Source organism: Eptesicus fuscus, chromosome 10 (assembly GCF_027574615.1).
Source record: "Eptesicus fuscus isolate TK198812 chromosome 10, DD_ASM_mEF_20220401, whole genome shotgun sequence".
NCBI lineage: Eukaryota > Metazoa > Chordata > Mammalia > Chiroptera > Vespertilionidae > Eptesicus > Eptesicus fuscus.
Window position 1 is genome coordinate 15,916,611 of NC_072482.1, and position 13,610 is coordinate 15,930,220.

Below are 13,610 nucleotides of genomic sequence, written 5' to 3' on the forward strand. Positions count from 1 at the left end.
TTATATTCTACCACCTGAAAATCACTCCTTTTTTTGTAGTAGAAAAAGTATCGATATCTTTCCTTCTTTTCCTTTCTTTTGGAAGGAAGAAGTATTACTTCAGCTTTTCAAAGCCTTATGATCACTGAGATGAGGGTGTCTGAGAAGATGAATAGGAACAGATTCTAAAGGGAAAGTCTCCATTCACACTCAGAGGCTTATGCCAACATCTGGAATCACACAAAATAATTCAAAGAGAGCTCATGGTCGATGAGGTGGGGGTGGGGGAGCAGAAAGGGTGCTCAGAGCCTGTAGGCCTGCGCTTAGGTCCTGAGCGGCCTGGGTCCCATAAACATCCTCCGGACCCAGGCGGGATCGCTTAGGTCCTGAGCCGCGGGGACCCCAGAACGCCCCCTGGCCACTGGGAGCCTTGGCTGGGCGGGAACATTCCCGCGTCGCTATGGGAACGCGGGAATGTTCCCGCCCCCAAACACTTGCAGCAGTCTGGGGTCTGGGACCTAAGTCACTCAGAGCCTGTAGGCCCGCGCTTAGGTCCTGAGTGGCAGGGGCCCCAGACAGTCTGGGGTCTGGGAAACATCCTTCAGACCCAAGCCTCTCAGATCGTGTAGGCCTGCGCTTAGGTCCTGAGCAGCCTGGGTCCCATAAACATCCTCCGGACTCAGGCAGATCGCTTAGGTCCTGAGCGGCAGGGGCCCCAGAACGCCTCCTGGCCACTGGGAGCCTTGGTGGGCGGGAACATTCCCGCCCCCAAACACTTGCAGCAGTCTGGGGTCTGGGACCTAAAGCTGCTCAGAGCCTGTAGGCTGGCGCTTAGGTCCTGAGTGGCAGGGGCCCCAGAATGGCCCCCTGGCCACTGGGAGCCTTGGCGGGGCGGGAACATTCCCGTGTCGCTATGTTCCCGCCCCCAAACACTTGCAGCAGTCTGGGGTCTGGGAAACATCCTTCAGACCCAAGCCTCTCAGAACCTGTAGGCCTGCGCTTAGATCCTGAGCATAAACATCCTCGGGACCCAGGCCGATCAGAGCCTGTAGGCCTGCACTTAGGTCCTGAGGGGCAGGGTCCCAGAATGCCCCCTGGCCACTTGGAGCCTAAGGGTGCAGGCGCCAAGGGGCTGGGTCCCGCAAACATCCTCAGGACCCAGGCCAGTCCGAGCCTGTAGGCCCCTTGCTTAGGTCCTGAGTGGCAGGGTTCCCAGAACGCCCCCTGGCCACTTTGAGCTTATAGGTGCAGGAGCCAAGGGGCTAGGGGCGGGGCACGGTGGAAACATCCCCTGTCACCATAGTGCCCCCAGCCGCTTGGGAATGCTCCAGCACCAAGAGGCAGTTTGGTTCCACGCCCCCAGCCTGGCGCACATGATGGGGGGCTGGCTGCTGGCCTCTGGGGTGTGTGGAGACCCTTGGGGGCCACCACTGCGTGCGGCCCAGGGGTCCCTGCATGCCTCCCAGCCTGGCGCCCATGGTCAGGGCTCTTACAGGAGGCAACCAATCAAAGTGTCCCTCTCACATTGATGTTTCTCTCTGTCTCTCCCTCCCTAAAGAAAGTTGTCATTGTTTCTTGGTGAAGGGACTGGAGTCCGTGTTGATGAAAACACCTTCGTGGCTGTGGTGACTGGTAGTGGCTGCAGCAGTGGGGTGATGGGGCTGGTGCCTTCCCCTGATCAGCCCGGTTGGTTCCCACAAAGGAGAGTGGGGAGTGGGCCTAAGCCATGAGTAGGACATCCCCTGAGGGCACCCAGTATGTGAGAGGGGGCAGGTTGGGCTGAGGGACCCCCCAACCCCAGTGCACGAATATCGTGCACCGGGCCCCTAGTATATATATATTATGCTTAAATGTGACATTTTAAAAGCAATTTTAAAGAATAAAACTAGAAGCCTCATGAGGTAGTACTATCTTTGGAGATTTCCATAGTTGGAGACCCTGAAGGCCAATCCATGAAAAATACAAGGTCATTCACTACAGTCCTTGCTCTGTGGCCTCCAGGAACTGTGTAGGTGAATAAAAAGAAGTATGAAGGAGCAGAGTGCCACCTGTTCATCTGGGTTTTCTCACAAGGCCACAGTGGCGTGTCCTATGTCCCATTAATGATTTCACTAGCACATAACTGAGCCTATCTAAAGCCATCCCAAATTTCACAATGTTTCAGTTTCCAGGTAATGGTCTGAACAGTTTTCACACAGCCTCAAGGAAGTGGTTGCATACTTGAATACAAAATTAATTTGGATTTTGGGGAGCTGAGGGGAGAAGTTCAGGTTTCCATTTATCTCACTTCCCCCTGGAAACAACCTTTCCAAATAGATCTGCACAGGTGTGGGAGCTGTGAAAACCTTCTTGACCTTCCAGAATGACACCACACCTCCCAGTGTGGCTGCAAACCAGAATGAGAAAGGAGATCCCCTCTCCCCATCCATGATATCTCCGGAGGCCAAAACCAAACCACGGTCCAGGTGTGAGCCAAGAATCCCCATGGAGTAGCCATGAGCTGAGGTCCTTAGACCCAAGGTTAGAAACTACGCTTTGGAAATCTACTATGCTTATATTTCAAATCAGAGCTTTCACCTAAATGTCACCTTGTCAAATTTGAAGTTTAATGCAAACAACAGCTGTGTGTGGAACAGAAATCACCAAGAGACAGAACACGAAGAAAATTAAGGATGCCAAATAAACACATTTATGATGTCAGTTGCTGAATATGTTCCCTGACCAAAACTTAACCTTTTCATAAAAGGTTGCTTGTACATCATAAAAGATCAAAGGCATATCATTAATGACCATAGCAGGAAAAAAGGTAACATATTCATGAATTAGTACTTCGCTTTCACTTGTCAAGGTTGAGACTTTGCTCTTGAGCAAATACAATTTTGTTTGAACTACCATTAGTTGATCTGAATTTAATATACTCTATATAGAAAGTCATGATGATAAAATAAATAATTTTTTCTGGACTAATTATTAAGCCTCAAAAGAGAAGTATAAGATAGAAGTATAAGATCAGATAGACTGATCTAAGCTGGCCAGACTCCATTACTAGGCTTTTATCTTTAACAGCTACAGAAGTAAAAATAAAAAAAAACACAAATTATATTAATTTAGCCTATCTTTCAGATAATTTTGTGGGGGGAAATAATTCAGATTGGCTGTTTGTTTAACTCAATAAGTCAGTCAATATAATCAACTTAGTTGATAGTAGCCTAATAATGAATGTGGAGACTCTTTTGGAAAGACTAATTTGATTAGTCATCAAATTAAAATTCTAGAATAATGACCACTCAAGTGATTTTTCAAGAGATTCCAATTGATTGTGTTAGCTATTTATTCAAAATGGTTTCCTCTGCATTGTATCTCACTTTGTGGAAGGTGAAAAAGACATAATGAGATATCTATCTAACTCTTGCCAAAGAGGCCCTGCCATCAGTGAAAGGGGAACCAGTCAAAACCAATTAAAAGCAGCAATAGAACTAATACAAATAAGCACACATATTTGCTGTTAATATTTTTCGGGATTTGAAAGGCAAACTGAACCAATTCTCATGTAAGCAGAGGTTGCTTTATTGTGCCTCATTTAAGTCAGTTTTAGTAGTTCAACAAGCTGCAATGACAGCTGTCACCCCACACAGCCCGTGGCATCCATACACCAGACCTCTGATAACAGAACTACTAGAAGAAAAGCTAATCCACTGAATACAACTCTCCTACAAACACTCATTCACACATGTTACATCTACCCCACCCATCTTCAACTCCCACAGTGAAAGCTCAGCCTCCTTGAAGCAACAGTTAAGCAGGAACATTTCCACAGGGGGGTCATTTCTGGAAAGCACTAACACCAGCCACCCCTTATCTTCACCAAAAAGAGTGCTTACTAGCAGGGTGGAGGTAAGACCCATATTCTCATTCAACTGCTAGTGGGAATGTTAATTACTGCAATCTCCTGGAAAGACAATTAAAAATGCCAAGATATGTAGAAAGCCTTAAGAAGGTCTATCATCTGTTTGAGCCAATAATTCAACTTCTAACAATCTATCCTAAGAAAATGGCCTAAAATACAGAAAAGAATTATGATCAAAGATGTTCATTAAAACATTATTTATGGTATTTTGGAGATTTGGGAACCATCTAGATGTCTAACAATAGGAGAGGAGATAAATGAATTTGGTAAAATCCCACATGGGAATGCTATGCAGGCAGCTACTGAAAACAATATTCACAAAGATTGTTAACTTACATGGAAGTTATTTAAAATGTTTGGTGAAGTGCACTGGATGCAAAATTCTAAACACAGGATGATCCCAATTCTACAAAAATATGCATATAAAAAAGACTGAAAGAAAATACAACAAAATATTAATAGTAATTATCATTTGTTCATAGTAATACATGTTATTTTAATTTTCTCTTTTTATACTATTCTGTGTTTTCCAAATATTTTATAGAAAGCACATACATCCAAGAAGCCATTCAAAAAATCAGGGCAGAGGGTCGCTCATTTTCCTGCACACTCCACACCCTACATGGTGCTCACACTTGATGTACATCCTAGGGATGACTTCTTGCATTCTACATCATACCTATGCCTTCCTCGACCTTGGCTTTGACTTTCAGCCTTCTCTGTTTATACTGAGGTAACCTCTCTGGCAGTTACCTCTTTCCTGTGAACCATGCCTCCCTCCCCCCCGCCCCCGCTTTCACCAGCAAGACCCAGGTCCATTTCCTGGTCAGTCTCCTCCTGGCCCAGCCTAGTGGAGTCCTGGTACTGATTTCAAGTTAACCTTGAAATCAACAGGTATCATAAGACAAACTATCAAAGAATAGGGCAAGGAAATACAGTTTGTTAATGAATTCTACAAACGTCTTTTAAATACAGTGGACCTTCCTCTCCTCGCAGACCTGGTGCTATACCAGGCCCAACTGTAACTGACCTCTTGGGAGGTCCCTACTGTGACAATCATCCTTAACATCTGTGCAGAGCGTTCCATTTTGTGAATGTGAGTGCAAATTGCAGACTAACATTTTAGCCCCATGACTCTGTAAGGTGGAGAGATCAAGTATTCTTCTCCTAATTGTACAGATAAGAAATTTTCAACTCAGAGACCTGATCCTCAGGGCATGCTCATCTGTGAATAGTGACAATAATACCCCCATGTTGTCGGGATTAAATGAGATAACGTATACAGTGTGCTGAGCACAGCGTCTTCAACAGGGGCAGCATTCAACAAATGCCAACTCCTGTGGCTGTCACATCACTGGGAAGCTCAAGGTTACATAGCTGGGAAGTGACATGCCAGGAAGGGAATCCAGACCTTTCCATGCCAAGTCCATGCTTTTTATACTTTATTCCCAACCTTGTAAGAGCAGTATTAAGGCATAGCACATGCCCTCAAAGAACTTAGAATATTTTATAGTAGGCATATCTCAATCACTTAAAACAATAAAGCTGTTATTCCCACAAAGAACTAAAGCCACAGTAATAAAAACTAGGATATAGCTCTCAAATTACACAATTCTTTTGTGCAACAGCCGCCATTACAATGCTTTCTTCTGCATACATTCCAAAGCTTAGGAACCCTGAGTCTCATCCCTGTTTTGAAGTGAGCTGAGTGTGGGGAAATCAGATTAAGAAAATAAATCCCTTTCCACCTTGACTACAAACAGTATTTTCCTGTGGGCATTCTGAAATGTAGGAGGTTTGAGCTATTTTTGGCGTGTCTGTTTCCCTGAGGGTGAAGGGTGAGGACCCTCATTTACTAGGCACCTTCGATGAGGCAGACGTGTGCTGTGCCTGTTTTATGTTATCTGTTTCACTCCTTATGACCTTACAACACATATATTTATCACTCCAATTATCCAGAGATGAGAAAACTAAGTCTCACAGAATTCAAGTGACATGTCTAAAATGAAGAAACTGATTCCTGACTATGGGTCCTCCACGTTAGTGCCCATCCTGGTTTCCACGCTCTGAACTGCAGGCTCCCCGAACATTGACACCCTCAGGGGCACATGCACCAGGGACTAGTTGGCATCAGCTGCTAAGGACAGGCCACCATTTGAGTCAATCCTCTTGGAAGTATTCCTATTCTAAAAGGGACCAGGCAAGCGTGATTTTAACCCAAATCAATGGTAAAATTCAAGATAGGATGCGAGAACTTAAGAATAGAGACAGTAAGAAATCATCTGGTCAGCCTCTTTTCCAAGTAACATACAGATTTAAAATAAGGAAAGCCTGGGAGGGGCTGTGACTTTGCAGAGGTCACACAACAAATCAGGTGTGAGCCCAGATGAGAGCCAGGACTCCTGACTCAGTCTGTTCTCTTTTACAGCATCAGCCACAAATATTCAAACACAGGGTAAAAAAAAATAAAATAAAAAATAAATAAAATTCCAGGATAAACAGAAATTATTTCAGTGTTGTTAATTCTGACTGGTGATTCAGAGTGCAGGTCAGACTGCCTGAGCTTGAACCCCAGTGCACCTCTTCCTAATTGTGCAGCCTAGATATGGTACTTTCGGATTTCCCTTGGGTTTCTTATCAAGTATACTAGAGGCCCAGTGCATGGATTCATGCACCAGTGGGGTCCCTCAGCCTGGCCTGTGCCCTCTCGCAATCCAGGACCCATCAGGGGATGTCAGAGAGCCAGTTTCAGCCCAAATCTGTGCACCGGGCCTCTAGTATGCATATAGATCTTTGGTTAAACTCTTCCCGCCCTCACCCCTCAGCCCTTCCCTCTGAGATTCATCAGTCTGTTCCATGTTTCCATGCCTGTGCATTGAACATCTGCCCCCTGGTGGTCAGTGCGCATCATAACTATGGGTCGAACAAACAGTTGAATGATTGAATGGTCGAACAGTCGCTTAAACTTTTATATATATACAAGAGGCCCGGTGCACGAAATCGTGCACTGGGGGCAGAGGGTCCCTCAGCTTGGCCTGCACCCTCTCGTAGTTCAGGACCCCTTGCTCCTTACTGTTCGCCTGCTCGCTGCTCCTTACCGCTCAGCTCACTGCTCCTTAGCGCTGCCATAGAGGCAGGAGAGGCTCCCGCCACCGTTGCTGAGCTCGCCAGCCATGAACCCAGCTTCTGGATGAGCAGCGCTCCCCCTGTGGGAGCCACTGAAAACCAGGGGGCAGCTCCTGCATTGAGTGTCTGCCCCCTGATGGTCAATGTGCATCCTGGCAACTGGTTGTTCTGGTCGTTCTGCCATAATGGTCGCTTAGGCTTCTATTATATAGATAGATAAGAATAACAACAGTGTCTGCCTCATAAAGTCATTGTGAGAATCCAATGTGATAATCTAGGTAGAGCTCTAACTCCTTTGTGCTCACATAGAGTAAACACTGAATAAACGTTAGCTATTACTATCATAATTGAAATTATTTTTACTATGACTACTTCTAGTTCAGATAATGACAGTTAATCCTTTCACTTTTGGGGAAGAAGGTGGAAAAAATTTCTTGCTATCAAATTCTCTTCCTCTTCTCCAAAGGCAGCCCTAGACAGTCTCAGGAATGAAGGTAAGATGAGTAGAAGGTTAGCACCAGGAGTGAAGAAATTAAAGATAAAAGTGCCTTTGAAAAATGAAAGTGCATACTGAGCATTTTCATTTGATCTTCAAAGTCAAAATTCCCTATCTTTCTTGTATACTTTCTTTCTCCCACTCAGTTTTATAGAGATTCAATTAACATATAACATTGTATTAGTTTTAGGTATACAACATAATGGTTTTGCCATATCCTATATAATAAAAGCATAGTATGCAAATTGTCCCCTCAACCAGGACGTCATCCAGGAGTTCGACCAGGGGGTGGGGTCGGCTGGGGGAAAGAAGGGAGGCCCCGGCTGGCAGCAGCAGCCACCAGGGACCCTACTAGTGCATGAATTTCGTGCACTGGGCCTCTAGTATATATATATACACATATATATGTAACATTATGTATATATTTTATATATATTCTAGAGGCCCAATGCACGAAGATTCATGCAAGAATGGGCCTTCCTTCCCCTTGCTGCTGGCACGGCCTTTGCTTTGGCCGGAGCTGCCTTTTCACTCCAGCCCAGAGACGCCATTCCACCTTCCCACGCTGCCCAGAGGCCCGGAGCGGCTGGGGCAGGGCGGGACGCTCGGCGCCTGCATATGCAAATTAACCCACCATCTTTGTTGGGTTAATTTGCATACTCACTCCTGATTGGCTGATGGGTGTCATGAAGGTATGGTCAATTTACATCTTACTCTTTTATTTGTGTGTGTGTGTATATATATATATATATATATACACACACACACAAATAAAGTGAATTATATATATATATATATATATCCACAGTAAATTAATTATATATATATCCACAGTAAATTAATTATATATATATATATCCACAGTAAATTAATATCCATCACCTCACATAGTTACAAATGTTTTTCCCCTGATGAGAACTTTTAAGATCTCCTCTTAGCAACTTTCAATGACAAAATACAGTATTGTTAACTATAGTTACCATGTTAAACATTAAACCCCCAGAACTTATCTTACAACTGAAAGTTTGTACCGTTTGTCCATCTTCACTTATTTTGCCCACCCTTTACCCCCACCTCTGACAACCACCAATCTGGTCTCTGTACCTGTGAGTTCAGGTTTTTTTTAGATTACATATATAGATGAGATCATGCCATATTTGTCTTTTTCTGACCTATTTCACTTAGCATAATGCCCTCAAGGTCCATCCATCTTATCACAAATGGCAGGATTTCCTTCTTTTTTTATATATGCCACATCTTCATTATCCATTCATCCATGGATGGCCATTTAGGTTGTTTCCATATCTTGGCTATTGTAAAAAATGCTGCAATGGCCCTGACCGGTTTGGCTCAGTGGATAGAGCACTGGCCTGCGGACTCAGGGGTCCCGGGTTCGATTCCGGTCGAGGGCATGTGCCTTGGTTGTGGGCCCATACCCAGTGGGGAGTGTGCAGGAGGCGACTGATTGATGTTTTTCTCTCATCAATGTTTCTAACTCTCTGTCCCTCTCCCTTCCTCTCTGTGGAAAATCAATAAAATATATATTAAAAAAATGCTGCAATGAACATAAAGGCATAGATGCCTTTTAGAGATAGCGATTTTCTTTCCTTCAGATAAATACCCAGATGTGGGTTGCAGGATCATATGGCAGTTCTACATTTTAAATTGTTGAGGAATCTCCATACTGTTTTCCTTAGTGGCTGCATTCCCACCAACAGTGCACAGGATTCCTCTTTCTCCACAACCTCACCAACATGCAATCTTGTTTTTGTTTTGTTTTGTTTTGTTTTGATAATAGCCATTCTAACAGGTGTGAGTTGCTATCTCATTATGGTTTTTACTTTAATTTACTTGATGATTAGTGATGTTGAGTACCTTTTCATGTATCTGTTGGCCATCAGTATGTCTTCTTTAGAAAAATATCTATTCAATTCCTCTGCCCATTTTAAAAATCAGATTGTTTGGTTTTTGCTATTGAGTTGTATGAATTCTTTACATATTTGGGATATTAACCTTTTATCAAATATATGATTTGCATACATTTTCTCCCACTCCCTGGGTTGACTTTTTGTTTTATTGATGGTTCCCTTTACTGTGCAAAAGCTTTTTAATTTGATGTGTCATCCTACTTGTTTATTTTGCTTTTTTTGCCTTTGCTTTGTTGATTAAAAAAACAATCACTGCCAAGACCAATTGCCAAAGAGCTTACCTCCTATATTTTCTTTTGCAGTTTTATGATTTCAGGTCTTATGTTTAAGCCTTCAGTACACTTTGGGTTGATTTCTGTGTTTGTTGTAAAACAGTGGCTCAGCTTCCTCTCCCCTCTTCCCCACCCCCACCCCCCACATATGGCTGTCCAGTTTTCCCAGCATTGTTTATTGAAGAAAACAGCCTTTCCTCATTCTATATCCTTGGTTTCTGTGTCATAAGTCAATTGACCATAGATGCATGGGTTTATTTCTGGGCTCTCTCTTCTGTCACATCGATCTATGTATCTGTTTTTATGGCAATACCATATTGTTTTGATTACTATAGCTTCATAATGTAGTTTGAAATCAGGAAGTGTAATGCTTCCAGCTTTGTTGTTCCTTCTCAAGATTGTTTTTGCTATTCAAGGTCTTTTGGGATTCCATGTAAATTTTAGAATTGTTTGTTCTATTTCTGTGAAAAATGCATTGGAATTTTAATAGGAATTGCATTGAATCTGTAGATTGCTTTGGGTAGTATGAACATTTTAACAACATTAATTCTTCCAAACCATTAGCATGGAATATTCCATTTATTTATGGATTCTTCAATTTCTTTTATCAAAGTCTTACAGTTTTCAGTGTACTGAAACTTCTTGGTTAAATTTATTCCTAGGTATTTTATTCTTTTTGATGCAATTGTAAATGAGATTGTTTTCTTAATTCTGCTTTCTGATAGCTCATTATTAGTGTATAAAAATGCAACTGAGTTTTGTATATTGGTTTGTATCCTGCAACTTGACTGAATTCTGTGTGTGTGTGTGTGTGTGTGTGTGTGTGTGTGTGGTCTTTAGGGTTTTCTATATATAACATTTATAACATTGTGTTATCTGCAACTAGAGACAGTTTTACTTCTTCCTTTCTGACTTGGATGCCTTTAAATTTTTTTTCTTGCCTAAATGTTCTAACCAGTACTTCCAGTACTATGTTGCATAAAGTAGTAAGAGTGGCTATATTTGTCTTGTTCCTGATCTCAGAGGAAAAGCTTTCCGTTGAAATTCCTCATCTTTCTCAAACCTACTTGTTCTATTTATTTCTAACTCAGTTAAAAGCCTGAAGGTATCTAGACATCTTATCCTTCCATACCACCATCCACTTGATGACCTAGTGCCGTTGAGTGTCCCTATAAAATGGCTCTCTGTAGATCTCTCTTCTTTTTCCCTGTTCTCCCTGGTTCAGGCATAATTCATTTCCTCTAGTCGTCTGAAATCTGAGCTCATTTCTCTTTGTAATCCCACCTACTCACCACCTCCAAAGTTACTTTTGCAAGACACAAATTAGATCAAATCATCTCTCCCCATAAAAACGTATGATTTCTCCTCATTAGGCTATATTCACAACCCAAGGGCACTGAAATCCCTCCTCCCCTGCCAAACTCCCCTACCACCTCCCCGTTTCAGAGCACCTACATGTTTTTTGAACATGACCTTTCCCTCAGTGTGGATTGCCAACTCCCTTCCGTTGAGAACTCCTAGTGCCTACTGGGATCCAGTCCACATGTGAACTCTGAAGGCTCTTCCAGAGTCTCTGCAGCCTTCTTTCCCTGGGCTCCCACGGAACCTGTTCCTGTTTCCATTAGACGCTCACCATGCTGATCATTATCACTTACTTTCTTATCCTTTTTTGTGAGACTGATTTCTGAAAGGCATGGGCCTCGTTCATTCAGTGTCTGGCACAGGGCCTACTAGCACACAGTGGATGCTTGACAAACAGCTGTTGATCAGCTGAGTGGACGGTACAGGCAGTGTGGGAAATGAGACCACAGCGGCTCTCAAAGTTGGTCTCAACAAACCTAGTTTCTGCGATGTATGTGACCATCTGCAAATGATTATTCCAGTGGTTTTTAAAAGAGTGTGATATCCACCTGCTAACGACAAAGCTCTCAGGTTTCCACTTAGGCCTACTAAATGTCCATCCCTGGGGACAGCCACGCCCTCCCAGACTCAGTTGAGTTCTGCAGGCTCTGTACACACAGGCATTTTGAAAGCTCTGGGGATTCTGTAGCTTTCCTTGAGAACACCTTCTCCCCCTCACAAAATTCAATGAACTGGACTCGGGCACTAGGTGGCCAATTAATGCCGATCTGATTTGCAGTGGATTTGAAAGCAAAGTGCAACTCGCATTTCAGCCTCATTCAGCTCAATGACGGATCATACTTAATAGCTATAAGGCTAAAGAAAATCTATGTGTGGCCTGAAAAGCAGCCAAATGTCCACTCCCCTGCCTTGTTCCACAGTCAGTGCGGATCTGCTTCGTGATCCTTTCCAGCTTCTAGGTTGTTCCAACTCCCTTGTGTCCTCAGAATGGAGGGGGCCAGTTAGCAAGGGTTGCCCTGTGCCTGCGATGCGTTTGTCCTGTGTTTTGAAGTTGATGTAATATGTGTGAAAGTTGAGTTATATTATTCTCAATGTCCTACTTTCCCCAAAGTTGCCCTCCGTGTGACAGGTTAAGTGGGGTTCTGGCTGAAGGGAGGGAGAAGGGCGGGCTGGAACGCTCTGGCATCCTTTCATCTCCAGTTGCGGGGCTGTATGTTAAAGGGAGCCCAGAAACTTTTGTTTTTTTACTAATACAATACTTTAAAAAAGCTTTGGCTTTTGAAGTATCCATTGCACACGTCTGTAGGACACCGAAGAGATTGAAAGCATGCACTCTGCTCTATCGTTTATTTTTGGGACAAGAAAAAGACTGCAGTGCCTTGGAGAATAAATCATTAACTAAAAGTCAAATCGAGACACCTTGGAAACCAGTGAGACCCGGAGGCAGCAGAGGGATCAGGTGGCTGAGATTTGCCTGTTCCCTCCGGTGGCTTCCAGAGCGAAGCATCCCACAGGCAGGGCGAACTCGGCACACTGTGCTCCCTTCTATTTCACTTTTCCAACTTGAAGTTATTTTTAGATGACCCAAGCCAGCTAATCCCAGGGAGGACAATTCCCGCTGCGCCTCAAAGCACCTTCGTCCTGCCCAGAGCTTTCCTTTAGGCGCCGGGAGAGGAGCCTCCCGGGGTTCTCCTTTGCTCTCTGAGTCCGGTCCACCTCCTCTCACCACCTCTCCACACCTCAGTCCCAGCGACCACGGGCGTCTTTCTTTATCCGCCGCTTACGCACCTGCTGCTGCTCCTGAGAAGGCAAACCCCGGGGCCACTAGGAATGGGGAAGAGGCTCTCAGAGACCCGCGCCCTCTAGCAAGGGGTCAAGGGAGACGCCTTGGGGGCCTACAACGGGATCCGGAGACCCCCTGCGCCCGCCGCCCCCCTTGCCCACTCCCTCACCGGGTCGCGCTCGCCCGCCCCCCGCCACCGTCCCGGGCACGGCTGGGGCGCCCCACGCAGCCCTGGCAGGACCGGGTGCAGGGGCGAGTGGGCCGGCGCCGTTACATAACCGACCTGATGGGCGTCCGCGCCGCGCCGGCGGAGACAGAGACGGAGGCTCGGGCGGTCGGCGGGGGGCCGGCGACTGCGGGCGCGGCGCCGCCTGCTCACCTGCCAGCCGGTGCGAGCGCGTGGGGCGGGCGCGGTGCCCGCGGGCCTGAGTGCGGGGCCGTGCGCCGCGCGCCCCGCCTCCCCGTGTCCGGTCCGTCAGTCCGGGGTCTCTGCCTCCTGCCCGCTCCTCTCCACCACCTCCGCCGCCGGCACCGGGACAAAGCGGCTCCGGGGAGGGGCCGAGCGGTGGCTCTCGCAGGAGCCAGCGGGGATGGGCGCGCCCCCAGCTCCGACTCATCGGGCCAACCTCCAATCAGACCCCAGGAAACCGAAAGCCCCCTTCGGGCCTCTTCTCATCTCTTCCCACCCAGAGCCCGAGCCCTGCCCGGTCCCCCACCCTCCACCTCCGAGGCGCGCACTCAGCCCCTTACCTTCTCC

At 45.6% G+C, this 13,610-nt stretch overlaps 1 protein-coding gene across 1 annotated transcript in view; it reads right to left on the reverse strand.

The window, feature by feature from the left end:
• RCAN2 (regulator of calcineurin 2) overlaps nt 1-13,375 on the reverse strand; it is a 244,718-nt gene extending 231,343 nt beyond the window's left edge. Inside the window, exon 1 of the mRNA XM_054721676.1 lies at nt 13,137-13,375. The gene's annotated coding sequence lies outside the window, so the exon portion shown is untranslated. The remainder of the gene's footprint in view (nt 1-13,136) is intronic.
• Between the last annotated feature and the right edge of the window lie 235 nt (nt 13,376-13,610).